Source organism: Puma concolor, chromosome C2, assembly GCF_028749965.1.
Source record: "Puma concolor isolate L17-30 chromosome C2, mPumCon1.1.hap2, whole genome shotgun sequence".
Classification (NCBI taxonomy): Eukaryota; Metazoa; Chordata; class Mammalia; order Carnivora; family Felidae; genus Puma; species Puma concolor.
In genome coordinates this window covers 27679751-27703633 of record NC_141675.1, presented here as the reverse complement: position 1 = coordinate 27703633, position 23883 = coordinate 27679751, and the positions used below count along the sequence as shown (strand labels likewise).

At 41.2% G+C, this 23883-nt stretch overlaps 1 long non-coding RNA gene across 2 annotated transcripts in view; it reads right to left on the bottom strand.

The window, feature by feature from the left end:
• LOC147577159 (uncharacterized) overlaps positions 1-10758 on the bottom strand; it is a 92872-nt gene extending 82114 nt beyond the window's left edge. For both annotated transcript variants that reach the window (XR_015239971.1, XR_015239970.1), the window contains exons 1-2: positions 10628-10758; positions 3815-3917 (exon numbers count right to left, since the gene is read on the bottom strand). This is a non-coding gene — a long non-coding RNA (uncharacterized LOC147577159). The remainder of the gene's footprint in view (positions 1-3814; positions 3918-10627) is intronic.
• Positions 10759-23883: the final 13125 nt, after the last annotated feature.

Sequence of the window (23883 nt, the reverse complement as noted above, 5' to 3'; positions counted from 1 at the left end):
TATAATCACAAAGGCGGAGACTGCCTAGAAACATTATCCTAAGATTGAAAATAAGCAAAAGAGATTACTGGGCATTCCTTCAGAATATATTGACCAGACCATTTTACAACCCTTCAGGGGTAAAGGCTAATGGTAGGAAACTGGTAGCAATGCAGGTGATGCCTGACAAATGCAAATTTCATCTGATAGTGAGACAATTGATTTCCATTGGTAAAAATGATAATCCCCAACACCCTTTGTTTGTAGGGTATTAACCAATTTCACATCTATGAACAAACTCATTTTGGCTTTTTTTGTTTATTTGCTCTGACTATTGTAAAGCTCTGTTCCTCAACTTCTCGTTTGACTTACTTTTAACAAGGTATGGTTGCCTAATGAGTAGAATAAAATCTTTGACACATTTATTTTATATTTGTATAAAGGTCATATATTTAGCTTTTTGAAAAGTATTCTTTAGCACATACACTAAAAATATTCCAGAAATTTTGTAATGAGGCTCTGTTGCCCAATTTTACCCTCCAATTCATACTGCAGAGCCAGATTAAGCTTCCCATTGTCCAACACTGATTATATCACCTCCTTGCTCCTCTTGATACAAAAAGGTTCAAATGCATTAGGTTTGTATTCCAGGCCTTTTCCAATCATGCCCCAACCTCTCTAGACTTACCCTTAGCTCCAGGTAGACAGTAAGCACCTGATAATGCTTGGTAAAAAATGGATAAATGAACTCATTAATATTATTTTCCTGAAGGTAGTGGTTTGCTTCTTATTGTTAAGAAAGAATGAAAGCTATTCCTTTCCCTTATTGGGCACCCCACCTAAAATATTTTGGTTATCCTTGTCTCAGTTTGGTTATTCTGAGAGACAGACTCAAGGTTCTAAGACAAAGATTCAAGGACAAATAGTTTGAGAGGTGATCTGAGAAAACACCAGCAAAGGAATAAGAAAGTAGCTGGGGAGGGACGTTTGGGTGGCTCAGTTGGTTGAGCATCTGACTCTTGATTTCAGCTCAGGTCACAATCCCAGGGTCATGGGATGGAGCCCTGCATTGGGCTTGTGCTGAGCATGGAGCCTGTTTAAGATTCTATTTCTCTCCCTTTGCCCCTCTGCTCCTTGCACTTTCTCTCTCTCTCGAATAAACATTTTTTATTTTTTTTAACGTTTATTTACTTTTGAGACAGAGACAAAGAATGAATGGGGGAGGGTCAGAGAGAGGGAGACACAGAATCTGAAACAGGCTCCAGGCTCTGAGCTGTCAGCACAGAGACCAACGCGGGGCTTGAACTCACAGACCACGAGATCATGACCTGAGCCGAAGTCGGCCACTTAACCAACTGAGCCACCCAGACGCCCCAAATAAACATTTTTTAGAAAGAAAGTAGCCAGGGAAGAGAAAGAAAGCAATAAAAGGTATATTATTAAGCCAGTTTCCATAGTAGGTAACTGGAGTGCAGTTCATTTGGGGGTGCTCTGGGGATAGAGCAGGACTCTCCTCAGAGATGTACCAGCCAAGAGGCAAGGACACAGACTTTATCTACTAATTCCCCACCTGTCATTGGTTGAGTGTTGCTTCTAAGGATATGATCTCCCGACAGTTCCAAGCATGCTCCCTCTACCAGATGAAACCCCTCAGGCAGAGAGTCAAAGATCTTCAGTTCACAGCACCTACAGTCTGGGCTACCACAATGGAAAAGCCAAGTAACTCAAGGTGTTTCTTCGAAGACAAAATCTATTCTCTTAACACCTCTCTGTCAGAAGCTGAATTTTTTCCTGATTATATTCTAGCACTATTGAATTCCAAACGGTCCTAAATTTAGGCATTATAGCTTTGCAATATACTGGAGGGTCTCAGGAGTCTGGAGTAACTAGTAGGAAAAAAATGGATTAAAAAATGGACAGAGGATCTGAATAGACATTTCTTCAAAGAAGACATACAGATGGCCAACAGACACATGAAAACATGCTCAACATCACTAATCATCAGGGAAATGCAAATCAAAACCACAGTGAGATATCACCTCATGCCAGTTAGTATTGCTAGTATCAAAAAGACAAGAAATTGGGGCGCCTGGGTGGCGCAGTCGGTTAAGCGTCCGACTTCAGCCAGGTCACGATCTCGCGGTCCGTGAGTTCGAGCCCCGCGTCAGGCTCTGGGCTGATGGCTCAGAGCCTGGAGCCTGTTTCCGATTCTGTGTCTCCCTCTCTCTCTGCCCCTCGCCCGTTCATGCTCTGTCTCTCTCTGTCCCAAAAATAAATAAACGTTGAAAAAAAAAATTAAAAAAAAAAGACAAGAAATAACAAATGCTGGTGAGGATGTGTAGGAAAAATAAACTCTTGTGCACTTTTGGCTGGAATGTAAACTGGTGCAGCCACTATGGAAAACAGTATGGAGTTTCCTCAAAAAATCAAAAATACAATTACCCTATGATCCAGTAATTCCACTTTTAGTATTTATCCAAAGAAAACAAAAACACCAATTCAAAGAGATACATGCTATCCTATGTTCACTGCAGCATTATTTATAATAGTCAAGTTATGGAAGCAATCTAAATGCCCATCAACAGATAAATAAAGATATGGAATATTGCACATCCAATACAATTTAATTTAAAAAAGAATAGAATCTTGCCATTTGTGACAACATGGATGGACCTGGAGAGTATTATGTTAAGTGAAATAAGCCAGACAGAGAAAGACAAATACTATATGATTCTACTTACACGTGGAATCTAAAAAACAAAACAAATGAACAAACAAAACAGAAACAGACTCATATATTAGAGAAACAAACTGTTGGCAATCAAAGGTGGGGAGTTTGGGGGGAAGCAAGAAAATAGGTGAATGAGATTAAGAGATACAAATTTCCAGTTATAAAATAAATAAATCACGGGAATGTAAAGTACAGCATAGGGAATATAGTCAAAATATTGTAATAACTTTGTATGGTGACAGATCATAATTAGGCTTATCATGGGGATCATTTCATAAGGTAAAAAAATATTGAACCACTGTGATGTACACCTGAAACTAATAGGATATTGTATGTCAATCATACTTCAATTTTAAAAAACGATTGTATAATGAGATTGGTTCGGAATCCTGCTGGCCTTCATGGCATTACTTCTGCATGCATTTAATGTGCTCCCTCTGGGCTCTGTTTAGCATGCAGGTCATAGTGTGGGGAAGCAGAGGGGAAGCGGAGAGACCAAGTGCTGGAAATCAGAATCATCTTTGTTAAAAGATATTCTACATGCAAATGAGGAAGGCCAACAGGAGGCTCATATCTCTCTGCAGGAGATGCTTGAAAAGCAATCACAGGAAGCTATCTGTTCACCTCTGGAACGGAGGCTAGAATGGAACATAGCTTTGGAAACTCATTGGGTCATGAGAAATTTTAATTGGTGGCGAAATATAACCACCATTGTGGTACGATACAATTAGAACAAGGCTGACTTCCAATTTCGGCTGAATAATTATACTTGGAGAAAAGCTGTAACCCGTGAGCTTTCTTGCCAAACTGCCAGGCCGCTACCACATCCCTCTGCCTCTCCTCCCCATTTTCAGGAAGTTCCTTACCTCCCTGGGTTCTCATGTTCTTAGACAGACATTCAGGTTTGCAGTAATACTTGTGAACATTGGTTCTTAAATATTAGCTGCATCAAAATCACTGGAGGTTTGCTAAAATACAGATTGCTAGGTCCTACCTCCAGACTTTCTGATTCGGTAGGTCTGGGGTGAATTTACAGCTCTAAGAAGTTCCCAGGCAATGCTGGTCCAATGATCATACTTGGATCATACTGCAGCCCAGACTTACTGGTTCAGGGTTTCCATTTTGGCAAGATCTTTGGGTGGTCCATGTGCTGCTCACTGAAGTCTGAGAGCACTATTTCTTCATTTTTTCCAAGGATTGTACCATTCTAGATGCATAGAAGAGAAGTTAATTTATTATATACAATGGATGCTTTGGGCATTATGATTTAATTTTCCCCTAAAATGATTGGTAAAAGCTGAAATGTCTAGAAAAGGAGTTCCCAAGTTTGTCAAGAATAGAATCCCTTTATAAGGTCAAAGTATTTTATATGTACTCCTCCCCATGTGAGTATCCATTTAATAGGAAAATAATTGACCCATTAAAACACCCAAGTATCTAGTATGCACAGTGTGAAACTCCTACCCAGGTGTTAGAGACCCCAGTGGACCATGGTCAGACAAGCCGCAGGGACAAATAAGTGAAAGCCACCAAGCTGAGACAGGAAAGGCAAAGCAAGGAGGCAGGGGCCAGGAAGCTCTAGGAGTTCTGAGAACTGGAATAAACTGAAAAGTTAAGAAAGTCACAGCATAAGCAAGAAGTTTTGCAACTGAGGGAGACATGGCTACCTTGCTTCAGACAGAAAGTCTTCTCTATGCCTGCGGCCATGGCAGCGTCTTCTGAAACTAGGACTTGGTGTCTAGGGCCCAGGACCCAAAGCAGAGCTTGATGCAACAACACCTCCATACATCACAGGGTCTGACTTTGTGGGTCTGGGAGAGAGAGGGCTGGGCAGCAGCAGAGCAATGAGGACGATTTCTGGAGCCAGACTGCCTGGGTGCAGACTCTGCCGGTACCACTTGCTAGCTGGCCATCAGGCCTGCCCTGAGCAATGGGCCGCAGGGCTGACTGGCTGCTGAGAGCCCTGGTGCACAGACTTTCCCAGCTCCCCACTGGGTGGCAGCCTGTCACCCATCCCACAGGATTCCCTGCGGTCTGGTATTCACACGTGGAAGAAACCAGCTACAAATCAGGGCTTCTTCCGCACCACCCACCCCCACCCCCCGCCAGAGTTGATTGTGAAACATTTACCAGCACAGCACTGCTCACTGCTAACTATGGGGATCCAAGGAAGAGTATATACATGTAGACTCAGGTATGTCTAAATACTGAAAAATTATAAATCACATTAACACACTGTTTTGTAGAATAGTTCTATCCTCCAACCTGGGCAAACAGACCTTCATGATGACTGGAAAGCCATGTTCATATTTAGAATTTTATGTGGCAATACCATGCTGTCTTGATGATTACAGCTTTGTAGTAGAGGCTAAAGTCTGGGATTGTGATGCCTCCTGCTTTTGTCTACTTCTTCAAAATTACTTTGCCTATTCAGGGTCTTCTGGGGTTCCATACAAATTTTAGGATTGCTTGTTCTAGCTTCGAGAAGAATGCTGGTGCAATTTTGATTGGGATTGCATTGAATGTGTAGATTGCTTTAGGTAGTGTTGACATTTTAATATTTATTCTTCCAATCCGTGAGCACGGAATGTTTTTCCATTTCTTTGTATGTTCTTCAATTTCCTTCATAAGCTTTCTATACTTTCCAGCATACAGATCTTTTACATCTTTGGTTAGGTTTATTCCTAGGTATTTTATGCTTCTTGGTGCAATTGTGAATGGGATCAGTTTCTTTATTTGTCTTTCTGTTGCTTCATTATTAGTGTATAAGAATGCAACTGATTTCTGTACGTTGATTTTGTATCCTGCGACTTTGCTGAATTCATGTATCAGTTCTAGCAGACTTTTGGTGGAGTCTGTCGGGTTTTCCATGTATAATATCATGTCATCTGCAAAAAGTGAAAGCTTGACTTCATCTTTGCCAATTTTGATGCCTTTGATTTCCTTTCGTTGTCTGATTGCTGATGCTAACACTTCCAACACTATGTTAAACAACAGTGGTGACAGTGGACATCCCTGTCATGTTCCTGATCTCAGGGGGAAAGCTCTCAGTTTTTCCCCATTGAGGATGATATTAGCTGTGGGCTTTTCATAAATGGCTTTGATGATCTTTAAGTATGTTCCTTCTATCCCGACTTTCTCGAGGATTTTTACTAAGAAAGGATGCTGAATTTTGTCAAATGCTTTTTCTGCATCGATTGACAGGGTCATATGGTTCTTATCTTTTCTTTTATTAATGTGATGTATCACATTGATTGATTTGCAAATGTTGAACCAGCCCTGCATCCCAGGAATGAATCCCACTTGATCATGGTGAATAATTCTTTTTATATGCTGTTGAATTCGATTTGCTAGTATCTTGTTGAGAATTTTTGCATCCATATTCATCAGGGATATTGGCCTGTAGTTCTCTTTTTTTGCTGGGTCTCTGTCTGGTTTGAGACTCAAAGTAATGCTGGCTTCACAGAATGAACCTGGAAGTTTTCCTTCCGTTTCTATTTTTTGGAACAGCTTGAGAAGGATAGGTATTATCTCTGCTTTAAATGTCTGGTGGACTCTTATATTTTGGGAGATTTTTGATAACTGATTCAATTTCCTCGCTGGTTATGGGTCTGTTCAAGTTTTCTGTTTCTTCCTGTTTGAGTTTTGGAAGTGTGTGGGTGTTTAGGAATTTGTCCATTTCTTCCAGGTTGTCCAGTTTGTTGGCATATAATTTTTCCTAGTAATTCCCTGATAATTGCTTGTATTTCTGAGGGATAGGTTGTAATAATTCCATTTTCATTCATGACTTTATTTGGGTCATTTCCCTTTCTTTTTGAGAAGCCCGGCTAGAGGTTTATCAATTGTGTTAATTTTTTCAAAAAACCAAGTCTTGGTTTCATTGATCTGCTCTACAGTTTTTTTAGATTCTATATTGTTGATTTCTGCTCTGATCTTTATTATTTCTCTTCTTCTTCTGGGTTTGGGGTGTCTTTGCTGTTTTGCTTCTATTTCCTTTAGGTGTGCTGTTAAGTTTTGTATTTGGGATTTTTCTTGTTTCTTGAGATAGGCCTGGATTGCAATGGATTTTCCTCTCAGGATTGCATTCGCTGCATCCCAAAGCGTTTGGATTGTTGTATTTTCATTTTCATTTGTTTCCATATATTTTTAAATTTCTTCTCTAATTGCCTGGTTGACCCATTCATTCTTTAGTAGGGTGTTCTTCCAGACTTTTTCCTGTGGTTGATTTCAAGTTTCATAGCATTGTGGTCTGAAAGTATGCATGATATGATCTCAATTCTTTTATACTTATTAAGGGTTGTCTTATGACCCAGCATGTGATCTATCTTGGAGAATGTTCCATGTGCCCTCAAGAAGAAAGTATATTCCTTTGCTTTGGGATGCAGAGTTCTAAATACATCCGTCAAGTCCATCTGATCCAATGTATTATTCAGGGCCCTTGCTTCTTTATTGATCCTGTGTCTAGATGATCTATCCATTTTTGTACGTGGGATATTAAAGTCTACTGCAATTACCACATTCTTGTCAATAAGGTTGCTTATGTTTGTGATAGTTTTATATATTTGGGGGCTTCTGTATTTGGTGCATAGACATTTATGATTGTTAGCTCTTCCTGATGGATATACCCTGTGATTATTATATAATGCCCTTCTTCATCTCTTGTTACAGCCTTTAATTTAAAGTCTAGTTTGTTTGGTATTAAGTTTGGTTACTCCAGCTTTCTTTTGACTTCCAGTAGCAGGATAGATAGATCTCCATCCCCTCATTTTCAATCTGAAGGTGTCCTCAGGTCTAAAATGCATCTCTTGTAGACAGCAAATAGATAGAATTCTATGGCTATTTGGGGATGAGCTGAGAGATGGAAGGACAGCCTCATGGGAGATAAGCAGGCAATGTCCAGTCTAGGTAGGACCTCACAGGCCACAGAAACATAGAGTTTGTTTTTGTCCTAGAAGCAATGGGAAGTCATTGGAGCAATTTAAGTGTGGGGAGTACAGGATCAGATTGCCACCTGGATGGCTCACAAGGTTAAGCATTGGACTCTTGATTTCAGCTCAGATCATGATCTCACAGAGGTGGGATCATGCCGGCATTGGGTTCCTCACGGGGTATGGAGCCTGCTTAAGATTCTCTGTCTCCTCTTTCTGCCCTTCTCCTGCTCACATGCTCTCTCTCTTTCTCTCTCTCTCTCTCTCTCTCAAGTAATAAAATAAAATACATGCCTAGAATCCACCCTAAACATCCTGATTTAGGAGGCTTGAGTTGAGACCTAGGAAATCTGTATTTGTAGCAAGCACTCCGGAGGATGTTGTCACATCAAGTAGTCATTGAACCTTCACATAAAGCAGCACTGGGATATTCTGATTCTTCAAAGTGTTGCTAAGCATCCAATGACTCTAAACAAGGCTTGGGCATTGCACAAATTTGCCTCAGAAAAGGACACCAGTAGGGTTTTATCAAGGCCAGATGGCTTGACTAAAATAGAACCAAATGCACAGAGCAGTGTGCTATTTTGCAGGGACAGAAGGTAGGGGACTTTGTCAGCTCGGTAACCATATAGTGTGCCCCGAGACAGTCAGGCCTTGCACTGTTCTTTCCTGCTCTTGAGGGTTAGCCCCAGAATGACTTTTTAGTAGCCAGATTTCAAAATGGCAAGTTCACAATTCCTTGCTCATCCAGGGAGTCCAACAGAGGCAAGACAGGGGTTTGTAGACCATTAGCTCCAAACTTTGGGCAATCTCCATCCAGGTTTTTCCCCAACTTTCCTTAAAGCTGAGAAGCCAAGGCCTGTGATATTTTGTCTTCAGCTTGCTAATTTATGTACAATTATCACTGTATCTCAGCCTAATCTCTGTGGGGTGAACAGATCAGGTGGAAGCCAGCATTGCAGGCAGTGAGAATTCATTCAAAGCAGAACAAAGGAGATAGATGTTTATTGAATACACTACAAGGGAGCATTAGGCAGGACAGCAAAGGAGAGACTGTCTGCCATAAGGCAGTGGAGGCGGGGGTGGGGTAGGGGGCAGTGAGGAGGTATGGTAATGAGTGGAATTTTCCTTTTTTGTTAACTGTTCCTGGGTTTAAGTAACCAGTTGGTCAGCAAGGGCATATGGCTATTTTGAAGTGGGTCGCCATAATGAACCTGTTTTCATTCAGCCTAGTGGTCACTGTAGGCCCTTTTACCGTACTCAGGGTTCCATTGCTCAAGCCTGTTGCCTAAAAGTGTCCTCTGCAACCCCTAGTTTTCCACACAGTGATTTGTCTGCATGACCCTTGAATTTTAAAACTATAAAATAAGCCAGCAGAGACAACCAGCAACACTAGTGGCTCTGTCTGCTCTCCGCCATGAGAAGATACAAGAAGTCAGCAGTCTACAAGCCAGCTAGAGGGCCCTCAACCAGCGCCCAAGCATGCTGGCGCCTTATCTCAGACTTCCAGATACTTCCAGAACTGCATAACTCCTGATGAGGCCTAGTGTTGGAATTTGCTTTGTCAGCAAATCTCAACACCACTCTTTAAAAAGATACCAGCCAGTACAATATGGTAAGCAAAGGAAATCAAAGGAATCTATTAAAAAGAAAGCCATTTTACCTGCATGCAACATGATCATCTTTGTAAAATATCCTATGGAACCCTCAATAAAGCTATAATAACTAGCAATGCATTTGGCCCTTCTCCGTGCAAGGAAAAAGAAGATGAATAGAAGTTGCTCTCCTCCCCTCCCCACCGGAATATTTTGACTCAGCAGCTCAAAGGGACAGCTTAAGTTGTAGAAAAATGATGTAGATACAATTGGATAGAGTCATTTTTTCCTTCAGAAGTTTACAGTGTATAAACTAAGAAACCGAAGTTTACAACACCTAAAAATCCAAACAAGAAGAGAGGTAAGCAGAAAACTATTGACATACAGTGAAAAATTGAAAAGAGAAAGAATGAGCACACCATAAGACCACTGATGGTCCTTGATCTCTCTGGATCATTTTCTCCTTTTCAGACATAAAGAAAATATGGGTTAAAAGTAAGCAAAACAATAGCCACAAGTAAAAAACCATCACTGCAAAAAAAACAAAAAAACAAACCAAGTTTGAACATTTATGAAGAAAAATACTTGATAAGAAGGGCAGAATTGAAGTCAGTCAATAAATTGTGAAATCCCTTAGCAAAATGTTTTATATTTATTAAATTAATCAAGTATTTTTAGGGGGAATATGTTCTTAGAAGAAAAAGAATAGACTTCTTTAGCAGTGGGTTTGGGAGATGGTTTATCAATCAAGTTTGGAAAATAATAAGATCTCTTTTTTGAAAAAATGCTCTCATAGATACAAATGAAAATGTTAAAAAGCCAAAAAATGTGAATTCATTACCTCTAAAGTTTGAAGAATTAATTTAAAAATAAACACTATCCACTGGAAATAAAGACCTGAAACTGATATATGTTATGGCAGTTATACCTCAGTTAAAAAAAAAAAAAAAAGGTGATTGGAATAAATTACTAGATGTAAAAAATTAAAAAAAGAAAGGACTTAGGAAAATAAGACCAAGTTATGCTAAGGCTTTTTCCTGGTCTCATGAGAATCTGGGCAATGATGGTGGCTTGAACTAGGGTTGCAACGATAGGAGATGGAGAGAAATAAAACCGTGAAATAGTTTGGAGGTAAAAGCTTGCCCAGATTGCACAAAAGTCCTCACCTCATTACTGGGGTTGTTCAGGGTCAGAGTGACAGGATTAGGACAGGCCTGCCCCTAAATCCCATCGGAACGCAAATCTCCCAGAGAAAGATAGCCTTCATCTCCGTCCTTATCGAGCCTTGCCACCTCTGTGTGGCTAACGCGACCAGACCTGACCCCGAGGAGAAGCCAGTGCACAGTGGAATGACGCTAAATGCCAGGGCGCGAGTCCCCAGCTCAAAGGCCTACCGGGGCCGGCAGGTAAAGTGGGTGAGTGGAGCCGCCACGGTCAGATATACGCGGCAGCCAACGCTGTTGCCAGGCAACAGGGGAGCCTGGAGAACAAGGGACACCGGCTGCCTGGGAGGTACAGCCCTATGCCAAGCCCAGCCCCTGACGAGCCCAGGACAAGGTGGCCACAGTATTGCTAAAGATTCCGGTTTTCTAAGAGGTGCCAGAAATGTAGATTTTTTTTTTTAAGTGTGAGAACACTCGATGTTTAAAAACTGGAACTAATTCAAATTTTAGAAAAAAATCAGGGGGTGGGGAAGGGGAAATAGGATCCATAGGTCAAACCTTGCAATAATTTTGGAACTTCTAGTCTACTTTGTTAGACATTAACTCATTTAATCCCTACATTAATCCTGTGAGTTTAAGTACAATTGTCCCTACTTGGCAGATGAGAAAATTTAGGCTCAGAGGGCATGGGATTTGTTACAAAATCAAAGATATTCAGGATTGGATAAAGATGGCGGCGTAGGAGGACGCTGGGCTCACCGCGCGTCCTGCTGATCACTTAGATTCCACCTACACCTGCCTAAATAACCCAGAAAACCACCAGAGGATTAGCAGAAAGGAGTCGCCGGAGCCAAGCGCAGACGAGAGGCCCACGGAAGAGGGTAGGAAGGGCGGCGAGGCGGTGCGCGCTCCACGGACTGGCGGGAGGGAGCCGGGGCGGAGGGGAGGCTCGCCGGCCAAGCAGAGCCCCCGAGTCTGGTTTGCAAAAAGCGGAGGGGCCTGACGGACTGTGTTCCGACAGCAAGCGCGACTTAGCGTCTGGGAGGTCATAAGCTAACAGCTCTGCTCAGAAAGCGGGAAGGCTGGAGGACAAAGGGAAGGAGAGCTGCTGAGCCCCCGGACGACAGAGCTCAGTTTGGTGGGGAACAAAGGCGCTCGCCAGCGCCATCTTCCCCGCCCATCCCCCAGCCAAAATCCCAAAGAGAACCAGTTCCTACCAGGGAACTTGCTCGCTCCGTGCAAACACCCAACTCTGAGCTTCTGCGGAGCCAAACCTCCGGCAGCGGATCTGACTCCCTCCTGCTGCCACAGGGCCCCTCCTGAAGTGGATCACCTAAGGAGAAGCAAGCTAAGCCTGCCCCTCCTGCCCCTGTGCACCTTGCCTACCCACCCCAGCTAAGACGCCAGATCCCCAGCATCACAAGCCTGGCAGTGTGCAAGTAGCCCAGACAGACCACCCCACCCCACAGTGAATCCCGCCCCTAGGAGAGGGGAAGAGAAGGCACGCACCAGTCTGACTGTGGCCCCAGCGGTGGGCTTGGGGCAGACATCAGGTCTGACTGCGGCTCCGCCCACCAACTCCAGTTATACACCACAGCACAGGGGAAGTGCCCTGCAGGTCCTCACCACGCCAGGGACTATCCAAAATGACCAAGCGGAAGAATTCCCCTCAGAAGAATCTCCAGGAAATAACAACAGCTAATGAGCTGATCAAAAAGGATTTAAATAATATAACAGAAAGTGAATTTAGAATAATAGTCATAAAATTAATCGCTGGGCTTGAAAACAGTATAGCTGACAGCAGAGAATCTCTTGCTACAGAGATCAAGGGACTAAGGAACAGTCACGAGGAGCTGAAAAACGCTTTAAACGAAATGCATAACAAAATGGAAACCACCACGGCTCGGATTGAAGAGGCAGAGGAGAGAATAGGTGAACTAGAAGATAAAGTTATGGAAAAAGAGGAAGCTGAGAAAAAGAGGGATAAAAAAATCCAGGAATATGAGGGGAAAATTAGAGAACTAAGTGATACACTAAAAAGAAATAATATACGCATCATTGGTATCCCAGAGGAGGAAGAGAGAGGGAAAGGTGCTGAAGGGGTACTTGAAGAAATAATAGCTGAGAACTTCCCTGAAGTGGGGAAGGAAAAAGGCATTGAAATCCAAGAGGCACAGAGAACTCCCTTCAGACGTAACTTGAATCGATCTTCGGCACGACATATCATAGTGAAACTGGCAAAATACAAGGATAAAGAGAAAATTCTGAAAGCAGCAAGGGGTAAACGTGCCCTCACATATAAAGGGAGACCTATAAGACTCGTGACCGATCTCTCTTTTGAAACTTGGCAGGCCAGAAAGAATTGGCACGAGATTTTCAGTGTGCTAGACAGAAAAAATATGCAGCCGAGAATCCTTTATCCAGCAAGTCTGTCATTTAGAATAGAAGGAGAGATAAAGGTCTTCCCAAACAAACAAAAACTAAAGGAATTTGTCACCACTAAACCAGCCCTACAAGAGATCCTAAGGGGGACCCTGTGAGACAAAGTACCAGAGACATCACTACAAGCATAAAACATACAGACATCACAATGACTCTAAACCCATATCTTTCTATAATAACACTGAATGTAAATGGATTAAATGCGCCAACCAAAAGACATAGGGTATCAGAATGGATAAAAAAACAAGACCCATCTATTTGCTGTCTACAAGAGACTCATTTTAGACCTGAGGACACCTTTAGATTGAGAGTGAGGGGATGGAGATCTATTTATCATGCTACTGGAAGCCAAAAGAAAGCTGGAGTAGCCATCCTTATATCAGACAAACTAGACTTTAAATTAAAGGCTGTAACAAGAGATGAAGAAGGACATTATATAATAGTGACAGGGTCTATCCATCAGGAAGAGCTAACAATTATAAATGTCTATGTGCCGAATACCGGAGCGCCCAAATATATAAAACAATTACTCACAAACATAAGCAACCTTATTGATAAGAATGTGGTAATTGCAGGGGACTTTAACACCCCACTTACAGAAATGGATAGATCATCTAGACGCACGGTCAATAAAGAAACAAGGGCCCTGAATGAGACATTGGATCAGATGGACTTGACAGATATATTTAGAACTCTGCATCCCAAAGCAACAGAATATACTTTCTTCTCGAGTGCACATGGAACATTCTCCAAGATAGATCATATACTGGGTCACAAAACAGCCCTTCATAAGTATACAAGAATTGAAATCATACCATGCATACTTTCAGACCACAATGCTATGAAGCTTGAAATCAACCACAGAAAAAAGTCTGGAAAACCTCCAAAAGCATGGAGGTTAAAGAACACCCTACTAACGAATGAGTGGGTCAACCAGGCAATTAGAGAAGAAATTAAAAAATATATGGAAACAAACGAAAATGAAAATACAACAATCCAAACGCTTTGGGACGCAGCAAAGGCAGTCCTGAGAGGAAAATACATTGCAATCCAGGCCTATCTCAAGAAACAAGAAAAATCCCAAATACAAAATCTCACAGCACACCTAAAGGAAATAGAAGCAGAACAGCAAAGGCAGCCTAAACCCAGCAGAAGAAGAGAAATAATAAAGATCAGAGCAGAAATAAACAATATAGAATCTAAAAAACTGTAGAGCAGATCAACGAAACCAAGAGTTGGTTTTTTGAAAAAATAAACAAAATTGACAAACCTCTAGCCAGGCTTCTCAAAAAGAAAAGGGAGATGACCCAAATAGATAAAATCATGAATGAAAATGGAATGATTACAACCAATCCCTCAGAGATACAAACAATTATCAGGGAATACTATGAAAAATTATATGCCAACAAATTGGACAACCTGGAAGAAATGGACAAATTCCTGAACACCCACACTCTTCCAAAACTCAATCAGGAGGAAATAGAAAGCTTGAACAGACCCATCACCAGCGAAGAAATTGAATCGGTTATCAAAAATCTCCCAACAAATAAGAGTCCAGGACCAGATGGCTTCCCAGGGGAGTTCTACCAGACGTTTAAAGCAGAGATAATACCTATCCTTCTCAAGCTATTCCAAGAAATAGAAAGGGAAGGAAAACTTCCAGACTCATTCTATGAAGCCAGTATTACTTTGATTCCTAAACCAGACAGAGACCCAGTAAAAAAAGAGAACTACAGGCCAATATCCCTGATGAATATGGATGCAAAAATTCTCAATAAGATACTAGCAAATCGAATTCAACGACATATAAAAAGAATTATTCACCATGATCAAGTGGGATTCATTCCTGGGATGCAGGGCTGGTTCAACATTCGCAAATCAATCAACGTGATACATCACATTAACAAAAAAAAAGAGAAAAACAATATGATCCTGTCAATCGATGCAGAAAAGGCCTTTGATAAAATCCGGCACCCTTTCTTAATAAAAACTCTTGAGAAAGTCGGGATAGAAGGAACATACTTAAAGATCATAAAAGCCATTTATGAAAAGCCCACAGCTAACATCATCCTCAATGGGGAAAAACTGAGAGCTTTTTCCCTGAGATCAGGAACACGACAGGGATGCCCACTCTCACCGCTGTTGTTTAACATAGTGCTGGAAGTTCTAGCATCAGCAATCAGACAACAAAAGGAAATCAAAGGCGTCAAAATTGGCAAAGATGAAGTCAAGCTTTCGCTCTTTGCAGATGACATGATATTATACATGGAAAATCCAATAGACTCCACCAAAAGTCTGCTAGAACTGATACATGAATTCAGCAAAGTTGCAGGATACACAATCAATGTACAGAAATCAGTTGCATTCTTATACACTAACAATGAAGCAACAGAAAGACAAATAAAGAAACTGATCCCATTCACAATTGCACCAAGAAGCATAAAATACCTAGGAATAAATCTAACCAAAGATGTAAAGGATCTGTATGCTGAAAACTATAGAAAGCTTATGAAGGTAATTGAAGAAGATTTAAAGAAATGGAAAGACATTCCCTGCTCATGGATTGGAAGAATAAATATTATCAAAATGTCAATACTACCCAAAGCTATCTACACATTCAATGCAATCCCAATCAAAATTGCACCAGCATTCTTCTCGAAACTAGAACAAGCAATCCTAAAATTCATATGGAACCACAAAAGGCCCCGAGTAGCCAAAGTAATTTTGAAGAAGAAGACCAAAGCAGGAGGCATCACAATCCCAGACTTTAGCCTCGACTACAAAGCTGTCATCATCAAGACAGCATGGTATTGGCAGAAAAACAGACACATAGACCAATGGAATAGAATAGAAACCCCAGAACTAGACCCACAAACGTATGGCCAACTCATCTTTGACAAAGCAGGAAAGAACATCCAATGGAAAAAAGACAGTCTCTTTAACAAATGGTGCTGGGAGAACTGGACAGCAACATGCAGAAGGTTGAAACTAGACCACTTTCTCACACCATTCACAAAAATAAACTCAAAATGGATAAAGGACCTGAATGTGAGACAGGAAACCATCAAAACCTTAGAGGAGAAAGCAGGAAAAGACCTCTCTGACCTCAGCCGTAGCAATCTCTTACTCGACACATCCCCAAAGGCAAGGGAATTAAAAGCAAAAGTGAATTACTGGGACCTTATGAAGATAAAAAGCTTCTGCACAGCAAAGGAAACAACCAACAAAACTAAAAGGCAACCAACGGAATGGGAAAAGATATTTGCCAATGACATATCGGACAAAGGGCTAGTATCCAAAATCTATAAAGAGCTCACCAAACTCCACACCCGAAAAGCAAATAACCCAGTGAAGAAATGGGCAGAAAACATGAATAGACACTTCTCTAAAGAAGACATCCGGATGGCCAACAGGCACATGAAAAGATGTTCAGCGTCGCTCCTTATCAGGGAAATACAAATCAAAACCACACTCAGGTATCACCTCACGCCAGTCAGAGTGGCCAAAATGAACAAATCAGGAGACTATAGATGCTGGCGAGGATGTGGAGAAACGGGAACCCTCTTGCACTGTTGGTGGGAATGCAAATTGGTGCAGCCGCTCTGGAAAGCAGTGTGGAGGTTCCTCAGAAAATTAAAAATAGACCTACCCTATGACCCAGCAATAGCACTGCTAGGAATTTATCCAAGGGACACAGGAGTACTGATGCATAGGGGCACTTGTACCCCAATGTTCATAGCAGCACTCTCAACAATAGCCAAATGATGGAAAGAGCCTAAATGTCCATCAACTGATGAATGGATAAAGAAATTGTGGTTTATATACACAATGGAGTACTACGTGGCAATGAGAAAAAATGAAATATGGCCTTTTGTAGCAACGTGGATGGAACTGGAGAGTGTGATGCTAAGTGAAATAAGCCATACAGAGAAAGACAGATACCATATGGTTTCACTCTTATGTGGATCCTGAGAAACTTAAGAGAAACCCATGGGGGAGGGGAACAAAAAAAAAAAAAAAAAGAGGTTAGAGTGGGAGAGAGCCAAAGCATAAGAGACTGTTGAGAACTGAGAACAAACTAAGGGTTGAAGGGGGGTGGGAGGGAGGAGAGGGTGGGTGATGGGTACTGAGGAGGGCACGTTTTGGGATGAGCACTGGGTGTTGTATGGAAACCAATTTGACAATAAATTTCATATATAAATAAAAAAAATAAAATAAAATAAAATAAAATAAAAAAAAAAAAGATATTCAATGATTGTGGTTGGGTTTCTTCTGGCAATGTAAGAGCCGCACCTTTTGTCATTTTTCCTGGCATTCCTCTTCAAAATTTGACTTAATTTCCTTTAAAAAAATGTTTTTTTTAATGTTTATTTTTGAGAGAGAGAGAGAGAGAGAGACACAGCATGAGCAGGGGAGGGGCAGAGAGAGAAAGATTCCGAAGCAGGCCTCAGGCTCTAAGCTGTCAGCACAGAATCTGATGTGGGGCTCAAACTCACAGACTACGAGATCATGACTTAAGCCGAAGCTGGATGCTTAACCGACTGAGCCATCCAGCTGTCCCAAAATTTGGCTAAATTTTTTATGGGATTGTTTTTTTCTTTACTTCTTTGGTATTTGTCATATTGTTCATGGTTTTCTCCACAAGGAACAGTTTTAAAGGTGGGTGCTTCAAGAATGCATTGTTCAAGACTGATTCTGTTTGAAAAGATGTTTGTGTCTTTTTAACCTCAAAAAAGAAAAATTGTGTCCACCTATCCTGGCTTATTCTGAATCCCCCGTGTAAGCACAGGAATGTGTAGTCCCACAGGGGTTGGAGACACAAGCCACATCTGAAGTGAGCTAGAATTTCTGAGAACCATTATAATTTACTTTTGAAGCAAACCTGTGGCTGAATCCATGTGTGTTTGAGGCCAGTCACATAACTAGGATGTGAAACTTATACGTTATTAAAACTCAGTCACAGCACTATCTTAGAATTTAGGCCAGTGAGAGACTTTTGAGGGGAGCAGTGTTGTTAGCATGACCTGTGTGTGATGACAATAAAAAGCAAGTTGACTTTTAGTCAGTTTATTGTTTTTATATCCTCTATATACAATGCAACCTTGTATTGCTTTACCTTGGGCAACTGCTTTCACCATCTACTCTTGGTATGCTGCTCTACGGATGCCGATTTTCAAGCATAATTCTGGAAAAATCCAGAGGTGTGATAGCATCTAATGCTGGCCAGGATTTGGGGTGTCTGGGGTGTAGGAGAGAGACAGAGAGGGAGAGGAGAAGGCAGAATATACTCATGTGTTGCTAGAGGAAATGGGGATCATTGGGCGATAGCTATGAATATTAAACATAAACATACCTTTTAATTCAATAATCCTACTCCCAAGAATCAGTTCTATAGAAATAAATGTCCTAATTCTTAAGGAGCTATGGACAACAACATTTATTGGGGATTGTTTGTGGAAGGGAAAAATGAAAAACAGCTGAATGCACATCAAAACATTGTCATATATCTGAACCATGGAGTTCCACATGGCCACTAATAAGCTACATCTGTTTTCATGATGTTTTAGTAACTGAAAAACTCAAGAGGGCTAAAATTCTTCACCACCATCAAGACCCTCTGCACATGGGTATGATTCTAGGAGCCAAGAGAAAGGCATAGGATTCACACACATCTCGCTTATTAGGAGAAAAGAGGTGAAGGGTCAAAGCAAGAAAAAGTATGACCTAGGTAAGAGAGAATAACAAAAGAGTCCCACAATAAAAAACAGCAAACAAAATATTCCATTATATAACATTGCATGTATTTGTTTGTTGTCCCAGGGATCTATGAAAAAAGGCCACCAAACTCTTCAGTGCTGTCCATTAGAACTTTCCACATGATAGAAATGTTTTCTATCTGTGCTGTCCAAAACAGTACCCAGTAGACACATGTGGCTATTGAGCACTTGAAGTGTGGTTAGTGACTCAATGGGTTCAGTATCTGACTCTTCATTTAGACTCGGAACATGATCTCATAGTCGTAAGATCGAACCCCGCATCAGGCTCCACACAAATGGCACAGAATCTGCTTAGGATTTTCTCTCCCTTTCTCTCTGCCCCTCCCCTGCTCATGCTCTCTCTCAAAATAAATAAACTTTAATAATAATAATAGTAATAATAACAGAAATGTGGTTAGTGTGACTGAGAAACTAAATCTTTATTTTTTAATTTCTTTAAATGTTTATTTTTGAAAGAGACAGAGTGCAAGCAGGGGAGGGGCAGAGAGAGAGGGAGACAGAGAATCCAAAGCAGGCTCCAGGCTCTGAGCTGTCAGCACAGAGCCTGACGTGGGGCTCGAACCCACAAACCGTGATATCATGACCTGAGCCGAAGTCAGACCCCTAACCAACTGAGCCACCCAGGCGCCCCTAAATCTTTAATTTCATTTAATTTTAATTGAATTTAAATAATATAGCTATAGACAATGATTTTCTATAAGCAGTAGAGTTGCAGTTCATTTGTATTTTTTTCCTTCTACTATTCCATAGTGTTTGAATGTTTCCATGAAGAACAGTTATTTATGTAATCAGTAAAATAAAATTGTCAAGAAGCAGTATGTGTAGTGATTAAGAGTTCAGATTTAGATCCAGACAACCCAGTTCAAATCCTGGCCTTGTTACTCATTGCTAATAATTTTGGGCACATTACTTAACCTCAAACTACTTTCTCCATTGTGTCTCAGCTACCTCACCAGTAAAATGGGATTGATCATGATACCTACCTCATGGGGTTAGTGTAAGGTATAAGTAACTTCATCCATGTAAAGTACTTAGAACAATTCCTAGCACATGGTAATTGATATTATTAGCTGAACTTGTCAGATGTCTTCACCGCAAGCAGTAGAAGACACTGGCTAAGGAATTTACTAGACACTGGTGGCTTCACAAAAATGTTGAGATATCTGGGGGAACAGGTTCAAGACTAAGAGAGGAGACCCCAAATGATGTCTCACTACTGGTTCTGATAGAGAAGCCACCGATTCCAACATCTGTTGTCTGGGAACAATTGCTTCCTTTCTATTCCTGAGTGGAAGTCCCGCCTAGGTATATCAGATTGGCAGAGCCTAGGTCACGTGTCTGGGCCCTAGCTGCAAGGAAGTCTGAGAGAGAAAGGCCTCTGCCTAGCACTCTTGGCTTCTGTCAGGGAGGTGGCCATAAGATGGGGGGGCTCCCCCAAATAAGAAAGATTTCATGTGCTGGGCAGCCAAAAACAAAGATGGAAAAGACATTACGAATGCTGTTTAAACCAGGGCAAGGGTGGGGAGAGACAGGAACGAATGCAAATGTTCCAAGTAGACCTGTGTTCTGGACTCATTAGCTCAAAGTAGCTTTGCAACTTGCCGAGGTAGCTGTAGCTGTCTGGACCCTGGTTTTCATACCTGTAAAATAAAAGTGTTGGCTCAGTGTCTGGATGTTGGCAGCTGTGAAATGTCACATTCTCTGTGACTGGTGTCATTTGAAAAGAAAGAACATCCAGAAGATCTCATAATTATGCTGGGAAAAAAAAGGTTTTCTCCAAAGTTGCCTCAAAATCCATTTTAGGAAACGGGCAGCGTCTACATTTTTATAGGAGTTTTTATTCCTTCCTTTAAAAATACCTTGCCAAAGTTACACTGTTGGCTACTGGAAGAATTGAGAGCAGACCTTCAATCTCTAGATCCCAAAGTTGGAAATGGCCCCAGTTGTTTATAAACAGGAGAGACAAAGGTGTCATGAGGTGAGAAAGGGGACCCAAAAAGGTGGACTCTGCTCTTGTAAATGTCCTTTGGAACTTGCTGGCTGTTTCTGTTTTAGCCGCATTTGGAAGTAAGGAGAGGAAAGCTCTTGTTGCCTCTGCCATTTGCCCCACGAAAGTTGCTAGGCCTCTCTCAGGCTTTCCTTCTGAATCACTATAATATAGTTTTAGGCCAGTTTCCATGTCATTCGGAAGTTTTTCTTCCAATGTATAGTGCATGTGCACGTGTCTAAGTTTCACTCACACCTCAAGTGAAATTCCATGGCATCTCAATGTCTTTTTTGGTGGGGGGACGTATCTCTTATTTTGTAAGCCTAATTCAGGGGTTTCCAGAGGTTTTCACATCATGGCACTCAGGAAAATGGTATTAGTATAGTAGATGAGGTAACTTCAGATCCTGAGGTGGCTGTCCAGTGGCTCCGGCCTCTAGCTTCCCTTGTCCTAGCCCAGCGGCCCTGAACACTGACAGCATCGACAAGGCTGCCATCTGTATCCCATTTGTGGCTCACCTATGTGTGAGCACTTCTCCAGAAACTCTGGTCTAAGCCAGATAAACCAATGGGTTTGATAGACCAAAGCACTCTACACATAATTTTCCCAGAATGGATCTGTTGATGTGTGCAACAGATCAGAAAGGGTAGATCTCATGAGTGGACAGAAGAGTGGAACGGCCTGGTGTCATCAACAGAAGAAGAGTTAGACAGACTGCAGTATATTCATACAGTAGACTTGACTTGTGAATAAAAAGGAAAGAATATGGACTCCATGCACCCACATGGATGAATGTCAAACACATGCTGAGTGAACGCCACACACGAAAGAGAATATACTTGTATTATTCCATTTATATGAAGTTTGAAAACATCTGAAATGAGTCCATGGGGATAGGGTGGTAGGGATGGGGCGGTTGGCTGGAAGGTACATGAGGCAACTTTCTGGGGTGATGGTCCTGTTCTTTATCCTGATAGAGGCTTGGGTTACACAGGCATATGCACTTGCCACCTAAGATTAGTGCGTCTCACAGTACATTAGCTTATTATTTATTTATTATTTATGTTTATTTTTGAGAGAGAGAGTGCAAATGCGGGGAGAGGGGAGAGACAGAGGGACAGGGAAAATCCCAAGCAGGCTCCACAGATCCCACCCAACACAGGGCTCTGTCTCACGACCGTGAGATCATGACCTGAGCTGAAATCAAGAGTCAGATGCTCAAACAACTGAGCCACCCACCCAGGCACCCCAACACAGTACATTAGCTTTATCTTAAAAATAAATAAATAAGTAAATAAGTAAATAAATAAATAAATAAACAGATATTGAAACTCTAGTTAATACTGTGCTTGCTGAAAAGTTTAAGGGTGAGCTATACTGGCATCTGCAACCCACTTCAAGTTACATCAAAAACATGTGATGGGATGCAGGACAGACAAAGGAACAGGTAGGTGAATCAAACTGCGGTACAGAAGGTGAAGGAATATGTTAATGGTAGCATGTAGGTGGTGGGTACATAGAATCTAAGTGGCTGTTGCCTGTGCCATTCTTTCAACTTCTCTGAATGTTTGAAAATTTTTATAATAAAGTGTTAGAGAAGACATAAAAAAAAAAGATATTAATGTGGGCAATTCATAAAAATTATTCGCTGTATTTAGGGTAAGGATACTCTTGTGCATTTGTAGATGGTAAAGAATCCCAGAGAAGGAAAGAGTCTTAGAGATATATTCCAGTGATCTCATATGACAGGTAAGTAAACTGAGACCCAGAGAGTAAGCTACTTGCCGTACGTCACAGCTAGCTGATGGCAGGCCAGGCCTGGAACTGAGGACCTTCTTGGGTCTATCGTTTAGAAAGTGTTTTTGCCTCAGACTGAAGCATTGCTATCAAATGCACTTTAGAATCCTGGAGTTTTATATCTGTCTAAAAATATACTTTTGCAAAAGATAATCTTTGGTATTACCCGAGCAATTAGTTCAAACACTGTATTTTTAAAGTTTGTAGACACTGGGGATTAAAAAAAAAAAAAAAGAATGAAATGGTACTTTATTTTAAGCAGCTTAATTAAAGTCTTTAGCTACTTATCTATTTATTGCTTTATTCTAAAGTGTTTTTGCAATGCCCAACTGCTTTGGCAGAGCAGAGAGAGAAATACAATTATTAATTACTATTATCATAACCACTTCACAAAGTGGCAAGTACTTAGACCTTCACCATACTTCCCAGGAGCAAAAGTTTTGCATCAACATTCCTCAAAGACAAGCAACTTCAGAGTAAAACATTCCTATGAATCATCAAGAGCTATTATTAAACCCTTTGCAGAATTTCTGAGTCATTGCCTAAAAGAAGATTCAACTTGGGTTTCATTTGAGGAGAAAATAGAGGGCTAAAATGTAATATTTTTCTTCTCCCTTAAAAAGTTCTGGTCCTCGACCATGTTTCCTTGTACTGCCCATCACCCCTTCTAAGAGAGAAGTGCCATTCAGCGGCATGCTGACCCCTCTGTAGAGCTGAAGTATGTCTGTGAACACGTTGAGGCCTCTTCCTCACTAATAATTCACTGACTGATGCCTCTAGTCTCTCCTTTGTTTTATCCACTCTTTGCTGGGCAGTTGCCATGGTCTTGCTAAAATATTACATACATATATAAATTATGATTCCATTTATATAAAGCTCTAGAAAGTAAAAACTAATCCCTACTGACAAGAAGCAGATCAGTGGTTGCCTGGAGATAGGAGTTGAGGAGAAAGGAAGGACTGAAAAGGGGCAGGAGAAAACATTTGGAGATGATGGATCTCTCTCTCCACAGTGTTTACAATCTCAGTAGCATATTACATAGGTGGATACTTATCAAAATGTATACTTTAAATACATGCAGCTTCTTGCATGCCAACTGTATCTCAATAAAGTTGTTAGGAAGAAAATGAACTAAAAACTTATTGACAAAATAAAAGGCAAATCCAGTGACGTAGCCGTATTTTACACTTCAGTGGTTTCCCCACTTCTCTTCGGGCAAAGCCCAGTCTCTACAATGTTGGCTTGGAAGGCTTGATGATGTAGGGCTTTGCTCAGTCTTAGTGCAACCCTTATCATATCCAACCTCTCCAACAGGGGCCCTAGACATCCTGAATTTCTTCCAACTCTTGGGCCCATTCTGGGCATTTGCATCCTTTTGCTTCTTGGAATGTTCTCCCATGATCCACTCCTACACATACATACATTACCTGGATAATTGCTTTAGGTTTCTGCTTAGATGCCCCTTCCATGGAGCTTCCACTGAC